At 42.2% G+C, this 17,500-nt stretch overlaps 1 protein-coding gene and 1 pseudogene across 2 annotated transcripts in view; both read left to right on the forward strand.

Annotated features, from left to right (window-relative positions):
- Positions 1-1,482, forward strand: part of LOC145867280 (NLR family CARD domain-containing protein 3-like) — a 109,935-nt gene extending 108,453 nt beyond the window's left edge. Inside the window, exon 11 of the mRNA XM_082971349.1 lies at positions 1-1,482. This exon is cut by the window's left edge and continues 1,557 nt beyond it. The gene's annotated coding sequence lies outside the window, so the exon portion shown is untranslated.
- Positions 1-17,500, forward strand: part of LOC123735045 (tripartite motif-containing protein 16-like) — a 55,530-nt pseudogene that overhangs the window by 31,603 nt on the left and 6,427 nt on the right. Inside the window, exons 2-3 of the transcript XR_014383289.1 lie at positions 15,478-16,176; positions 16,609-16,704. The product of XR_014383289.1 is annotated as a tripartite motif-containing protein 16-like (transcript). The remainder of the gene's footprint in view (positions 1-15,477; positions 16,177-16,608; positions 16,705-17,500) is intronic.

A 17,500-nucleotide genomic window follows, 5' to 3' on the forward strand; every position in this document is an offset into this window, starting at 1 on the left:
GCAAACAACAAGCTGCACAAGAACTCACTACTGTAATGGTCCAGGTTACAAAGTGGCTCAGTGACTCGTGTTTGCATCTCAATGTGAAAAAAACTGTTTGCATGTTCATCACAAAGAGGGCAACAGATGCTACTGAGCCAGTTGTCTATGTGTCAGGGGAGAAGCTCCAGGTGGTATCTGATGCTACTGAACCAGATGTCTGTGTGTCAGGGGAGAAGCTCCAGGTGGTATCTGATGCTACTGAGCCAGATGTCTATGTGTCAGGGGAGAAGCTCCAGGTGGTATCTGATTTTAAGTACCTTGGCATCATACTTGATTCCAACCTCTCTTTTAAAAAGCAGGTGAAAAAGGTAATTCAAATAACCAAATTCAACCAATTTCCGATTTATACGAAATTGTTTGACCACAGAGGTAGCAAGACTGTACTTCAAATCGATGATACTCCCCCACTTAACATACTGCTTGACTAGTTGGACCCAAGCTTGCTATACAACATTACAACCTATTCAGTCTGTCTACAAACAGGCTCTCAAAGTGCTCGATAGGAAGCCCAATAGCCATCATCACTGTTACATCCTCAGAAAGCATGAGCTCCTGAGTTGGGAAGATCTTGTGCAATACACCGACGCATGTCTTGTATTCAAGATCCTAAATGGCCTAGCTCCCCCTCCACTCAGTATTTTTGTAAAACAGAAAACCCAAACATATGGCAGCAGATCCACAAGGTCTGCCATGAGAGGTGACTGTATAGTTCCCTTAAGGAAAAGCACCTTTAGTAAATCCGCTTTCTCTGTGAGAGCGTCCCATGTCTGGAATACACTGCCATCAGACACACATAACTGCACCACATATCACACTTTCACAAATTGCATGAAGACATGGCTAAAGGTCAATCAGACTTGTGAACATAATCACTAGCTGTGTATTGCCACTTTCCATGTTGTCTGTTGTCTGTAGCTTGAGAGGTGTGAAAACACTGTTGTTTTTATGGATTTTGTCTTGTTGCTTTTTGTCCTATGTTGCTCTGTCTGTATGCTACATCTTGCTTGTCCTATGTTGCTCTGTCTGTATGCTACATCTATGTTGCTCTGTCTGTATGCTACATCTATGTTGCTCTGTCTGTATGCTACATCTTGCTTGTCCTATGTTGCTCTGTCTGTATGCTATGTCTTGCTTGTTCTATGTTGCTCTGCGTGTGCTCACTGCTCAATGATTGTCTATATTGTAATTGTTTTTAATAACCTGCCCAGGGACTGCGGTTGAAAATTAGCCGGCTGGCTAAAACCGTCACTTTTACTGAAACGTTGATTAATGTGCACTGTCCCTGTAAAAATAAAATAAACTCAAACTCTTGGTGTTTGTAAATATTGTAGAATGTTTATTTGTCAAATTCTTGACACAACAATCTGGTTTGTGTATAAACTCAATTCAACTGAATGAAATGATGTGCCAGATGTGACTAATAAAGGATCATCAACCAGATGGAAGAAGAGAGGTGGACATTTTTTAATATTGATCACAATATGACAGTACAAATCAATCAAATCAAATTGTATTGGTCACATTCACATGGGTAGCAGATGTTAATGGTGTGATTGTTGTCTAATCGGGTGCACAGATCCTATCAATAGGCTTTTCTCCTTCCTTCCATTTACCATAGGGGTCAGGTGACCTGCACTGACCACTCCTGGGATTTTCTGACTAAGGTACTCGTCAACTATATCCAACAAGACTCCAGCGATAACTTCTTTGGCAGGCGCCCTGCTCCGATGATCAATACATGTTGCTTCTGACGTGGACAATTTAGCCAGATCCAGTGCTTCTTCTGTTCATCATCAACACAATTAAGTTATACAATACATGCATGTTTTGTTCAATCAAGTTCATATTTATATCAAAAAACAGCTTTTTACATTAGCATGTGACGTTCAGAACTAGCATACCCCCGCAAACTTCCGGGGAATTTGCTAACAATTTACTAAATTACTCACGATAAACGTTCACAAAAAGCATAACAATTATTTTAAGAATTATAGATACAGAACTCCTCTATGCACTCGATATGTCCGATTTTAAAATAGCTTTTTGGTGAAAGCACATTTTGCAATATTCTAAGTACATAGCCCAGGCATCACGGGCTAGCTATTTAGACACCCGGCAAGTTTAGCACTCACCAATATCAGATTTACTATTATAAAAGTTTGATTATCTTTTGTTGTCTTCGTCAGAATGCACTCCCAGGACTGCTACTTCAATAACAAATGTTGGTTTGGTCCAAAATAATCCATCGTTATATCCGAATAGCGGCGTTTTGTTCGTGCGTCCCAGACACTATCCGAATGGTAAAGAAGGGTCACGCGCATGGCGCAATTCGTGACAAAAAAAATCTAAATATTCCATTACCGTACTTCGAAGCATGTCAACCGCTGTTTAAAATCCATTTTTATGCCATTTTTCTCGTAAAAAAGCGATAATATTCCGACCGAGAATGTCCATTTAGCTAAACAGAGGAAAGAAAACAAAGCTTTCGGTCGACGCGGGCACGAGCCTGAGTCTCACAGTACTGTAACCAGCCACTACCCAAACGCGCTACTTTGTTTCAGCCAGAGCCTGCAAAGCCACGATTCAGCGTTTTGCCGCCTTCTGAGACCCTATGGCAGCCGTAGGAAGTGTCACGGGACAGCTAAGATCCTCACTCTTCAATAAACAGAGACAAGAAGAACGACACCTTGTCAGACAGGCCACTTCCTGCATGAAATCTTCTCAGGTTTTTGCCTGCCATATGAGTTCTGTTATACTCACAGACACCATTCAAACAGTTTTAGAAACTTTAGGGTGTTTTCTATCCAAAGCCAATAATTATATGCATATTCTAGTTACTGGGCAGGAGTAGTAACCAGATTAAATCGGGTACGTTTTTTATCCATCCGTGAAAATACTGCCCCCTAGCCATAACAGGTTAATCTAACCACGTTGTCCGATTTCAAAAAGGCTTTACGGCGAAAGCATAAAATTAGATTATGTTAGGACAGTACATTGACAAAACATTACACACAGCCATTTTCAATACAAGGACAAGCGTCACCAAAAGCAGAAAACCAGCTAAAATGCAGCACTAACCTTTGACAATCTTCATCAGATGACACTCCTAGGACATTATGTTAGACAATACATGCATTTTGTGTTCTATCAAGTTCATATTTATATCAAAAAACAGCATTTTACATCGGCGCGTGATGTTCAGAAAATATTTTGCCTCCAAAAATGCCGGTGAATCAGCACAACAAATTAAAAAATACTCGTCATAAACCTTGATAAAATATTAAACTGTTATTCAAAGAATTATAGATTAACATCTCCTGAATGCAACCGCGTTGACAGATTTCAAAATAACTTTACTGGGAGAGCACACTTTGCAATAATCTGAGTACTGTGGTCAGAAAAAAAACAGCAGGCAATTATAGACACTGGCCATCTTGGAGTCATCTATTTTCATAAATAGCATTAGAAATATTCACTTACCTTTAATAATCTTCATCAGAAGGCACTTCCAGGAATCCTAGGTCCACAACAAATGTTGTTTTGTTCGATAAAGTTAATGATTTATGTCCAAATAACTCCATGTTGTCTGCGCGTTCTGTAGGCTACTCAAAATGTAGGGCGCGCGAGGGAAATGTGACGACGGAAAGTCAAGAAAAAGTTATATTTACGTTCGTTCAAACATGTCAAACGTTGTATAGCATCAATCTTTAGGGCCTTGAGAACGTGAAACTTCAGTAATATTCCAACCAGACGTTTGCATTGCCTTGAAAAACGTTTTGGAACGCAAAGGGATTTCTCACATGAACGCGCCCTATGAATTGATGTGATATTCAGGGCACCTGATTACCAGCGTTCTCCTTCGGTCTGTGTTTACCGCAAAAGGCTCAAACTACTTTCTAAGACTGTTGACATCTAGTGGAAGCCTTAGGAAGTGCTATTTGAGTCCTAACTCACTGTGTGTCAGAAAGGCAAGGACTTGAGAAAACTACAGGAACCAGATGTTCATTTCCTTGTTGGATTTCTCTCAGGGTTTTGCCTGTCATATGAGTTCTGTTATACTCACAGACATCATTCAAACAGTTTTGGAAACTTTAGAGTGTTTTCTATCCAAATCTACTAATAATATGCATATCCTAGCTTCTGGGTTGGTGTAGGAGGCAGTTAAAAACGGGCACATATTTTTTTCAAAATTCTCAAAACTGCCCCCTAGCCCCAACGTATTTTTCATGTTTTGTTCACCTACAAACTAAACACAAATCTAGCCAACTGTTCTCCTCCCTCCTGGCTGCCCTCCCTCTTCCCTTCTCAGTTCAAGTTTGTTTATTATATACACATGATAGACACTGTGTGTACATAACATTAGGAATATCTGTTTATTCCATTACATAGACTGACCAGGTGAATCCAGGTGAAAGCTCTGATCCCTTATTGATGTCACCTAGGGCTGTGTCGGTCATGACATAGACTGACCAGGTGAATCCAGGTGAAAGCTATGATCCCTTATTGATGTCACCTAGGGCTGTGTCGGTCATGACATAGACTGACCAGGTGAATCCAGGTGAAAGCTATGATCCCTTATTGATGTCACCTAGGGCTGTGTCGGTCATGACATAGACTGACCAGGTGAATCCAGGTGAAAGCTATGATCCCTTATTGATGTCACCTAGGGCTGTGTCGGTCATGACATTTTGTCAGCCAGTGATTGTCATGCAAATAACTGACAATCTCATGGTAATTTACCCTTAATTAACATCAACACATTTAGCATCTACTGGATTCCAAACATAGCCTACAAGCCACTGATACAGACCTATGGAACACCTACATTTTAAAAAGTCTAATAAATCCATGTAATAAAGCCGACACCATCACAATAACTCCAGTATTTATCTGAGACAGGTCTAAACAAACATGGCATGAAGAAAATCTAGCCTATTTCAGAAGAACACACTAAGAATGCAGAATGTATCCCAACCGGCCGTGATTGGGAGTCCCATAGGGCAGTACACAATTGGCCCAGCTTCGTCCAGGTTTGGCCGGTTTAGGCCGTCATTGTAAAGAAGAATGTGTTCTTAACTGACTTGCCTAGTTCAATAAAGGTTAAACAAAAAATGTAATTAAAAAATTTAAATAATTAGGGGTTCAATTAGGAAAGTTGAAATGTAAAGAATATTCTTACAAGAACCTTTTCATCTTTAGAGTTCCTCTGGGAACCTTTCCTAATCAATGGGTTCATATTTTAACCTTTCCTAATCAATGGGTTCATATTTTAACCTTTCCTAATCAATGGGTTCATATTTTAACCTTTCCTAATCAATGGGTTCATATTTTAACCTTTCCTAATCAATGGGTTCATATTTTCACCTTTCCTAATCAATGGGTTCATATTTTAACCTTTCCTAATCAATGGGTTCATATTTTAACCTTTCCTAATCAATGGGTTCATATTTTCACCTTTCCTAATCAATGGGTTCATATTTTAACCTTTCCTAATCAATGGGTTCATATTTTAACCTTTCCTAATCAATGGTTTCATATTTTCACCTTTCTTATCATAAATGATTCTTGGAGGAACCTGAAGGTGAAAATATGCTTGCGCCCTCTTATTATCAATAGCTTCTGCATGACTACTACCACCCACATCAACATTCCATTCCAGGACAGACTGGTAGCTACACAACAACACTTACTGGAAAACAACTAAATTTACACAACAACTCCTGCTAAGTGGTATTCCCTGTTCTGCATTCTTTCGGGAGAAAAACATCAAGGAAGATTTTGCTAGCTAGCTGGCTAATTTTAGCTAGCTAATGTCAATTACCTCTGGTCAATTTTTACATGTTGTAGCTAGCTAACGTTTTGACCCCATTGGTTCCTGCATACCAATGACCCATTGGTTCCAAGCCCAAACCAGAGTTTAAACCAGCACTCAGTTTTTTGTTGGCTGTATGGGGACAGGACTCCCACCTGCTAAATGGGCGCAGCCCCCTCACCTGCTGTATGGGGACAGGCCCCCCACCTGCTGTAAGGGTGCAGGCCCCCCACCTTCCCAGCCCCTGACCGGGTTTGATTTAATTAAAAGACAGTGTCCTTCGATCCCGCCTACCTGCTCTCACTTTCATTAACAGAAAAGTGGGAGAACAATGCCCGACAGGTGGGCACAAAGGACACTGTTTACCGGTGTACGGCTAACTAGCTACTGTTGTTGCCCCAGCCCCTTCTTCTGTGTGGTGTACAGCTAACTAGCTACTGTTGTTGCCCCAGCCCCTTCTTCTGTGTGGTGTACGGCTAACTAGCTACTGTTGTCGCCCCAGTCCCTTCTTCTGTGTGGTGTACGGCTAACTAGCTACTGTTGTCGCCCCAGTCCCTTCTTCTGTGTGGTTTACGGCTAGCTAGCTACTGTTGTTGCCCCAGCCCCTTCTTCTGTGTGGTGTACGGCTAACTAGCTACTGTTGTTGCCCCAGCCCCTTCTTCTGTGTGGTGTACGGCTAGCTAGCTACTGTTGTTGCCCCAGTCCCTTCTTCTGTGTGGTGTACGGCTAACTAGCTACTGTTGTTGCCCCAGCCCCTTCTTCTGTGTGGTGTACGGCTAGCTAGCTACTGTTGTTGCCCCAGCCCCTTCTTCTGTGTGGTGTACGGCTAACTAGCTACTGTTGTCGCCCCAGACCCTTCTTCTGTGTGGTGTACGGCTAACTAGCTACCGTTGTCGCCCCAGCCCCTTCTTCTGTGTGGTGTACGGCTAACTAGCTACTGTTGTCGCCCCAGACCCTTCTTCTGTGTGGTGTACGGCTAACTAGCTACTGTTGTCGCCCCAGACCCTTCTTCTGTGTGGTTTATCGGTGGCGGCTGCTATCCATAGTTATTGTGAGTTGAGAAACCGGTACGGTGTTCAGTACATTGTTTGTGTCACATTGTCAAGGTGAAGGTACTCAGTATAAAGTGAAATTACATTCTGTGTACATCTATGTTCATCCTATTTTTTACCCCCAATTTTGTGATATCCAACTGATAGTTACAGTCTTGTCCCATCACTGCACTCCCATCATTCCCATACGGACTCGGGAGAGGCGAATGTCGAGAGCCATGCATCCCTCGAAACACAACAAGAGGGTGATGCGGTCTGTCCAACGCATCACTGGGGGCACCCTGCCACAGTGTCTATCATGTGTATATAATAAACAAACTTGAACTGAGAAGGGAAGGGGGAGGGCAGTCAGGAAGGGAGGAGAAAAGATGGCCAGATTTGTGGTTAGATTGTAGGAGAACAAAACATGAAAAACACATAGGCCCTTAAAGTATGTGTCCTCAAATATGATGTAATCTAAACATCTCAGATGAGCAAAGGGGGACAGATGACAACAGCAGGCCAGTGGAACACTTAGAACAGCAGCAGCCAGGAGGACATGGAGGGAAGAGGATGATTTAGGAAACCCAGATTCAGACCTAGAGCTGTGGAGTCATGATGTAGGAGACGCAGACACAGACCTAGAGCTGTGGAGTCATGATGTAGGAGACCCAGACACAGACCTAGAGCTGTTGAGTCATGATGTAGGAGACGCAGACACAGACCTAGAGCTGTTGAGTCATGATGTAGGAGACCCAGACACAGGCCTAGAGCTGTGGAGTCATGATGTAGGAGACCTGGACACAGACCTAGAGCTGTCATGATGTAGGAGACCCAGACACAGACCTAGAGCTGTGGAGTCATGATGTAGGAGACCCAGACACAGACCTAGAGCTGTGGAGTCATGATGTAGGAGACCCAGACACAGACCTAGAGCTGTGGAGTCATGATGTAGGAGACCCAGACACAGACCTAGAGCTGTGGAGTCATGATGTAGGAGACCCAGACACAGACCTAGAGCTGTGGAGTCATGATGTAGGAGACCCAGACACAGACCTAGAGCTGTTGCGTCATGATGTAGGACAACCAGATTCAGACCTAGAGCTGTGGAGTCATGATGTAGGAGACCTGGACACAGACCTAGAGCTGTGGAGTCATGATGTAGGAGACCCAGACACAGACCTAGAGCTGTGGAGTCATGATGTAGGAGACCTGGACACAGACCTAGAGCTGTGGAGTCATGATGTAGGAGACCCAGACACAGACCTAGAGCTGTGGAGTCATGATGTAGGAGACCCAGACACAGACCTAGAGCTGTGGAGTCATGATGTAGGAGACCTGGACACAGACCTAGAGCTGTGGAGTCATGATGTAGGAGACCCAGACACAGACCTAGAGCTGTGGAGTCATGATGTAGGAGACCCAGACACAGACCTAGAGCTGTGGAGTCATGATGTAGGAGACCTGGACACACACCTAGAGCTGTCATGATGTAGGAGACCCAGACACACACCTAGAGCTTGATTTTTTTTGTCTGACGGTTATTGTCATGCAAAAGACTGCTGACCTGAAGGTAAATTACTGTTAATTAACATTGACACGTATAGCAACTACAGGCCTCCACTGTCTACAAGCCTCATACAAACCACTGTCTACCAGCCTCATACAAACCATTGTCTACAAGCCTCATACAAACCACTGTCTACCAGCCTCATACAAACCACTGTCTACAAGCCTCATATAAACCACTGTCTACAAGCCTCATACAAACCACTGTCTACAAGCCTCATACAAACCCCTGTCTACAAGCCTCATACAAACCACTGTCTACAAGCCTCATACAAACCACTGTCTACAAGCCTCATACAAACCACTGTCTACAAGCCTCATACAAACCACTGTCTACCAGCCTCATACAAACCACTGTCTACAAGCCTCATATAAACCACTGTCTACAAGCCTCATACAAACCACTGTCTACAAGCCTCATACAAACCCCTGTCTACAAGCCTCATACAAACCACTGTCTACAAGCCTCATACAAACCCCTGTCTACAAGCCTCATACAAACCACTGTCTACAAGCCTCATACAAACCACTGTCTACAAGCCTCATACAAACCACTGTCTACAAGCCTCATACAAACCACTGTCTACCAGCCTCATACAAACCACTGTCTACAAGCCTCATACAAACCCCTGTCTACAAGCCTCATACAAACCCCTGTCTACAAGCCTCATACAAACCACTGTCTACAAGCCTCATACAAACCACTGTCTACAAGCCTCATACAAACCACTGTCTACAAGCCTCATACAAACCACTGTCTACAAGCCTCATACAAACCCCTGTCTACCAGCCTCATAAAAACCACTGTCTACAAGCCTCATACAAACCACTGTCTACAAGCCTCATACAAACCACTGTCTACAAGCCTCATACAAACCACTGTCTACAAGCCTCATACAAACCCCTGTCTACAAGCCTCATACAAACCACTGTCTACAAGCCTCATACAAACCACTGTCTACAAGCCTCATACAAACCCCTGTCTACAAGCCTCATACAAACCACTGTCTACCAGCCTCATACAAACCCCTGTCTACAAGCCTCATACAAACCACTGTCTACAAGCCTCATACAAACCACTGTCTACCAGCCTCATACAAACCACTGTCTACCAGCCTCATACAAACTACTGTCTACAAGCCTCATACAAACCACTGTCTACAAGCCTCATACAAACCACTGTCTACCAGCCTCATACAAACCACTGTCTACAAGCCTCATACAAACCACTGTCTACAAGCCTCATACAAACCACTGTCTACAACCCTCATACAAACCACTGTCTACAAGCCTCATACAAACCACTGTCTACAAGCCTCATACAAACCACTGTCTACAACCCTCATACAAACCACTGTCTACCAGCCTCATACAAACCACTGTCTACAAGCCTCATACAAACCACTGTCTACCAGCCTCATACAAACCACTGTCTACCAGCCTCATACAAACCACTGATGAGCACCTTTGGAACATCTACATAAAAAAATGATGAATCAATTTAATACACACCATCACAATGAATCCATTATTTATTTTAGGCAGATCTAAATAAACATGTATTATAGAAGAACGGAATATGAGTTGGCCTACTGACTGTTATCTGGCTATGCTCCATGCCATAGGATGTAGGCTTGTTCATTTAGTAGACTAGATACTGTATGTTATCTGGCTATGATATAGGCTGTAGACTTGTTCATTTAGTAGACTAGATACTGTATGTTATCTGGCTATGATATAGACTGTAGGCTTGTTCATTTAGTAGACTAGATACTGTATGTTATCTGGCTATGATATAGACTGTAGGCTTGTTCATTTAGTAGACTAGATACTGTATGTTATCTGGCTATGATATAGACTGTAGGCTTGTTCATTTAGTAGACTAGATACTGTATGTTATCTGGCTATGATATAGACTGTAGACGTGTTAATTTAGTAGACTAGATACTGTATGTTATCTGGCTATGATATAGGATGTAAACTTGTTCATTTAGTAGACTAGATACTGTATGTTATCTGGCTATGATATAGACTGTAGGCTTGTTCATTTAGTAGACTAGATACTGTATGTTATCTGGCTATGCTCCTTGTTATAGGATGTAGGCTTGTTCATTTAGTAGACTAGATGGGTCTATACATATAAGTCATGTGCCATTATTTTATATTATATGATTTTATAGTAATAATAATATAACTGTATTTTGCTTGAATGAAATAAAAAGGATATTTGTATCATTCCAGAGTGAGTGTTCATATGAAGTGTCTATGTTGAGTATAAAAGTGATAATTTTAAACTGTTATTTGGCAACGTTAGTTGTGAATGATACAAACTTTAGTAAATCCAATTCTAAAGGGTAGTTTCACCAGGACATCTAACTGAGGCATTTCAACAGTGGTACAGCAACAGGTAGTCAGGGAGACATGCACTTATTAAACACATCCCCTACATTCATCTAGAAATATAACAGACTTTATTATAGTTTCACCAGGACATCTAACTGAGGCATTTCAACAGTGGTACAGCAACAGGTAGTCAGGGAGACATGCACTTATTAAACACATCCCCTACATTCATCTAGAAATATAACAGACTTTATTATAGTTTCACCAGGACATCTAACTGAGGCATTTCAACAGTGGTACAGCAACAGGTAGTCAGGGAGACATGCACTTATTAAACACATCCCCTACATTCATAACAGACTTCATTCTAAAAATATAATGTTGAGTATATTATCAAAATATTGCCACTTTATTCTCGAAATATTGCCACTTTTAAAAGTACTATCAAAAAAGTGTGACTTTAGAGAGAGAGAAAAAAAGAAAGAAGGGATTGAGGGGTAATTTAATCAGATTGGCTTTTTGGACAGGTCAGAGTCAATGTTTGAAGCTGTTGGCAATACACTGTAGATGTATGTGTTCAAAAGTAGCTCCTAATGTCTTCAAATCCCTGGGGAGAGAGGAGCTGCTACCCCTGGGGAGAGAGGAGCTGCTACCCCTGGGGAGAGAGGAGCTGCTACCCCTGGAGAGAGAGGAGCTGCTACCCCTGGGGAGAGATGAGCTGCTACCCCTGGGGAGAGAGGAGCTGCTACCCCTGGAGAGAGAGGAGCTGCTACCCCTGGGGAGAGAGGAGCTGCTACCCCTGGGGAGAGAGGAGCTGCTACCCCTGGAGAGAGAGGAGCTGCTACCCCTGGGGAGAGAGGAGCTGCTACCCCTGGGGAGAGAGGAGCTGCTACCCCTGGGGAGAGAGGAGCTGCTACCCCTGGAGAGAGAGGAGCTGCTACCCCTGGGGAGAGAGGAGCTGCTACCCCTGGGGAGAGAGGAGCTGCTACCCCTGGGGAGAGAGGAGCTGCTACCCCTGGAGAGAGAGGAGCTGCTACCCCTGGGGAGAGAGGAGCTGCTACCCCTGGGGAGAGAGGAGCTGCTACCCCTGGGGAGAGAGGAGCTGCTACCCCTGGGGAGAGAGGAGCTACTACCCCTGGGGAGAGAGGAGCTGCTACCCCTGGGGAGAGAGAGGAGCTGCACATTGTAAGAGCTGTAAAGAGAGAGGGAGTGGAGAGAGAACAGGCAGAACCTGATATGTAAATGAGCAGAGCAAACGAAAGTAACTTTCAACGACCGAATGATCATTACAGACTCTGTTTCTATTGAGAGATAAAAGGTAAGACGACGATTGTTATGTGTATTCATATAGTTGATGATATTGTTGTGTGTATTAATATAGTTGGTGATATTGTCATGTGTATTAATATAGTTGATGGTATTGTTATGTGTATTAATATAGTTGATGATATTGTTGTGTGTATTCATATAGTTGATGATATTGTTATGTGTATTAATATAGTTGAGGATATTGTTGTGTGTATTAATATAGTTGATGATATTGTTGTGTGTATTCATATAGGTGATGATATTGTCATGTGTATTAATATAGTTGATGATATTGTTATGTGCATTAATATAGTTGATGATATTGTTATGTGTATTAATATAGTTGATGATATTGTTATGTGTATTCATATAGTTAATGATATTGTTGTGTGTATTAATATAGTTAATGATAGTGTTGTGTGTATTAATATAGTTGGTGATATTGTTGTGTGTATTAATATAGTTGATGATATTGTTATGTGTATTAATATAGTTGATGATATTGTTGTGTGTATTCATATAGTTGATGATATTTTTGGGGGACAGTGTTATAATAGTCCTACTCTCCTTAAAATGTTTTGGATATAAATTAGATGCGTGGGGTGAATTCGTTCTGTGCCCATCTGTGTGCCCCAGGGTGATCGCTCCTACACTATCTACAATCTAAAAGGGTTCTTTGGCTGTCCCCATAGGAGAACCCTTTGTAGAACCCTTTTTTTGGTACTAGGTAGAACACTTTTGGGTTCCGTGAAGAACCCTTTCCGCAGAGGGTTCTACATGGAAGCCAGAAGGGTTCTACCTGGAACCCAAAAGCGTTCTCCTACGGGGACGGCCGGAGGACCCGTTTGGAACCCTTTATAAGAGTGTACTGTATCATAGGTCTATAGACTTGTCTTCTCAAAACAGGCTTAAAACACAACTAGCAACAAACAAACATGTTCTCTTTATAATCTACAGTTAACTCTTTTCACTCAGGAAGGTATGTTGTGTGAAAGAGAGACTAATAAATATTGTTCGAGAGCCTAACAACAACTTACACTTCCTCAAAACAGTTTGTGTGTATTCATTAGTGCCCACCGTAGCAAAACGTTTGGCAACAGAAACCGTTTAGGTCACATTGTACAGCGTTTAGAGTAAACGGTTTATGTTTTATTTAACATCTTAAAACTGTTGGCTGTGGAGTAAACTAATGAATACAACCCAGGTTGTCGCCTACGACTCGGCATGTTGATACCTGCCTCTTGCTGAAACCTGAACGTAGCCTGAGGGGTATACTATGATACAGGCTTGATATACTGGTTTTCTAAAGCTAGCCAGCTTCAGTTAGCTTCACATTCCAGCTCAGGCCTCACCCATCAGAATATACACAACAGAACAGAAAATAATCACAATGAAGTCAGGCTACAAGGTGAGAATACTGCCAGGGATTATTGTAAAGTGTGTAGATAAATTAAATGTAATGTTAGTATAGTGAATGACAGTAAAACACTCCTAACAGTCTACTACTACTGAGACAGGTTGGTGTAATGTTAGTATAGTGAATGACAGTAAAACACTCCTAACAGTCTACTACTACTGAGACAGGTTGGTGTAATGTTAGTATAGTGAATGACAGTAAAACACTCCTAACAGTCTACTACTACTGAGACAGGTTGGTGTCAGTTTAATCATATAAATGGAGCAGACTGGACGTGGTCAAGTCAAATTCAATATATCAATATTCATATATTATAGTTCTACATTTAACATTTCATATGATAATGTAATTGTATCATAGTTCCACTATAGTGTAGTGATCCTCTACATTTCATATGATAATGTAATTGTATCATAGTTCCACTATAGTGCAGTGATCCTCTACATTTCATATGATAATGTAATTGTATCATAGTTCCACTTTAATGTAGTGATCCTCTACATTTCATGTGATAATGTAATTGTATCATAGTTCCTCTATAGTGCAGTGATCCTCGCTATATGAGCCACTTCACAATTCCAACCAAGTGACCCAATTGGTGCCAATGGTGCGATGCGTAGGTTGTTGGCCTTTTACATGTGAGACCTGGGTTCACTTCCCTGCCCAGCTGTTTGCTACATTGGTGTCAGAAGTGGTATGGTGTCTGTGAGAACATCAGAATGGACCGGATGTGTGAGGGGTCTGAGTAGTCGAAGCACGGGACTAATTAACACTGATACTGGGTTAACACTATTTATACTGATACTGGGTTAACACTATTGATACTGATACACTATTGATATTGATACTGGGTTAACACTATTGATACTGATACTGGGTTAAACCTATTGATACTGATACTGGGTTAACACTATTAATACTGATACTGGGTTAACCCTATTAATACTGATACTGGGTTAACACTATTGATACTGATACTGGGTTAACCCTATTGATACTGATTCTGGGTTAACACTATTTATACTGATACTGGGTTAACACTATTGATACTGATACTGGGTTAACACTATTTATACTGATACTGGATTAACCCTATTTATACTGATACTGGGTTAACACTATTAATACTGATACTGGGTTAACCCTATTGATACTAATACTGGGTTAACACTATTAATACTGATACTGGGTTAACCCTATTGATACTGATACTGGGTTAACACTATTGATACTGATTCTGGGTTAACCCTATTGATACTGATACTGGATTAACACTATTGATACTGATACTGGGTTAACCCTATTGATACTGATACTGGGTTAACACTATTGATACTGATACTGGGTTAACCCTATTGATACTGATACTGGGTTAACACTATTTATACTGATACTGGGTTAACCCTATTGATACTGATACTGGGTTAACCCTATTGATACTGATACTGGGTTAACACTATTTATACTGATACTGGGTTAACACTATTGATACTGATACTGGGTTAACACTATTTATACTGATACTGGATTAACCCTATTTATACTGATACTGGGTTAACACTATTAATACTGATACTGGGTTAACCCTATTGATACTAATACTGGGTTAACACTATTAATACTGATACTGGGTTAACCCTATTGATACTGATACTGGGTTAACACTATTGATACTGATTCTGGGTTAACCCTATTGATACTGATACTGGGTTAACACTATTGATACTGATACTGGGTTAACCCTATTGATACTGATACTGGGTTAACACTATTGATACTGATACTGGGTTAACACTATTGATACTGATACTGGGTTAACACTATTTATATGTTAAGGGCTCTAACATTGGAACAAAACTATTTGTCTCCCTCTTGATGTTGCTTGCAGTTCCTCTCTCTCTTCCTGCATTCCTCTAACCCCTCCCTCCCTCCCTCTAACCCCACCCCTCTGGCAGAACCAGGAAGTCCATCCCCCTTCACAAACTCTCTTCTGAGGAAACGAAACTGATCTGAGTCTCTGTGTCGTCTGTCTGTGTGAGAGTGAACAACCGTCCAAATGGCTCAACAGGGAGTTCTGCTGGACCAGGACCAGTTCTGTTGTTCTGTCTGTCTGGATCTACTGAAGGAACCAGTCACCATCCCCTGTGGACACAGTTACTGTAGGAGCTGTATTGAGGGCTGCTGGGATCAGGATGTTCTGAAAGGGGTCTATAGCTGTCCTCAGTGCAGACAGACCTTCAGTCCGAGGCCGACGCTGAGTAAAAATAACATGTTGGCTGAGCTGGTGGAGAAACTGAAGAAGACAGGACTCCAGGCTGCTCCCCCTCCTGCTCTGTGCTATGCTGGACCTAGAGATGTGGCGTGTGATGTCTGCACTGGGACCAGAAAGCAGAAAGCCCTCATGTCCTGTCTGGCGTGTCTGGCCTCTTACTGTGAGACTCACCTCCAACCTCACTACGAATTTCCTGCTTTGAAGAAGCACAAGCTGGTCAAAGCCACCGCAACAACTACAGGAGAAGATCTGCTCTCATCATGACAAACTGCTGGAGGTTTACTGTCGTACCGATCAGCAGTGTATCTGTTATCAGTGTTTGATGGACGAACATAAAGGCCATGATACAGTGTCAGCTGCAGCAGAGAGGACTGAGAAACAGGTAAGACCAGAACAACTTGTTGGTGACTGTCTGATAAACAAAGAATTAAAGATACAGTAGGAACTAAGGCTGTTTGAATATGAGATCATTGAAATGAAATGAATCCTCAGCAGAACAAATATGAACACAAACCTTGAGTATATAGATATGTTAACCCAGATTCTCCAAATGTATCACCATTTTATAATGTCAAACACTATTATCATTCTGAATGGCCTTTTATGAGTCCAAAGTTCAGTCTCAACCCGTTGATACATGTAGTCCTACCATAAAAACTATAATCATTCACATAGCAACAAATAAATATCATTTAGTAAATGGACCATCCATTTTTTAGACCTTCCTCTCTATGGGCCCTATGTCACATTACTATACTATTGATCTACTGGACTAATAAAGCTTGATAGCTCATTGAAGAGTGATTCTCCACAGAGGCAGCTGGGGATGAGTCAGCAGAAGGTCCAGCAGAGATTCCAGGAGAGAGAGAAGGAGCTGAAGGAGCTCCAACAGGCTGTGGAGTCTCTCAAGGTGAGTATTGTTGACCAGAGGAGACACACCATTTCACCTGTCTCCTCCAGTCAGAGAGAGAGAGAGAAGTAGAGGGGCCCCTATCCAATCCCACTGACCCCACTGTTGGGAACAGGTTGTCACTGCTGAGGCAGTGAAGAAAGTAGAGGAGGATGGGTCAAGGCTGAGGGGTCCTGAGAGGATCCCTGTGAGTAGTAGATCTGTGACAGCACAGAGGGATGGGCCAACCAGTGATATATGCTTCCGTAAGGTTGGCTTCTTAGTGTTCATAGCAAATGGTTATCAACTGTACCGCAGAAATGGAATGTAAATCACAGAAAAAAAATATGTTTTGGTGGCAGCTGCAGAGAAGTATTTGGTCATACTAGATTTGACTTCAGAAGAGTTCCAGGGTGTGTTGAGTGGTGGTGTCCTGTCCTCCCATGCCGTTGGCCTGGTGCAGAAGCAGATAGGGTCAAAGTAGTGGAATGGGGTAGTGGGTTTTAATGAGTGTAGGGTTAGTTGGCCTGGTGCAGGAGCAGATAGGGTCAAAGTAGTGGAATGGGGTAGTGGGTTTTAATGAGTGTAGGGTTAGTTGGCCTGGTGCAGGAGCAGATAGGGTCAAAGTAGTGGAATGGGGTAGTGGGTTTTAATGAGTGTAGGGTTAGTTGGCCTGGTGCAGGAGCAGATAGGGTCAAAGTAGTGGAATGGGGTAGTGGGTTTTAATGAGTGTAGGGTTAGTTGGCCTGGTGCAGGAGCAGATAGGGTCAAAGTAGTGGAATGGGGTAGTGGGTTTTAATGAGTGTAGGGTTAGTTG

The sequence above is a fragment of the Salmo salar genome, unplaced genomic scaffold (genome assembly GCF_965601325.2).
Source record: "Salmo salar unplaced genomic scaffold, fSalSal1 ptg000257l, whole genome shotgun sequence".
Classification (NCBI taxonomy): domain Eukaryota; kingdom Metazoa; phylum Chordata; class Actinopteri; order Salmoniformes; family Salmonidae; genus Salmo; species Salmo salar.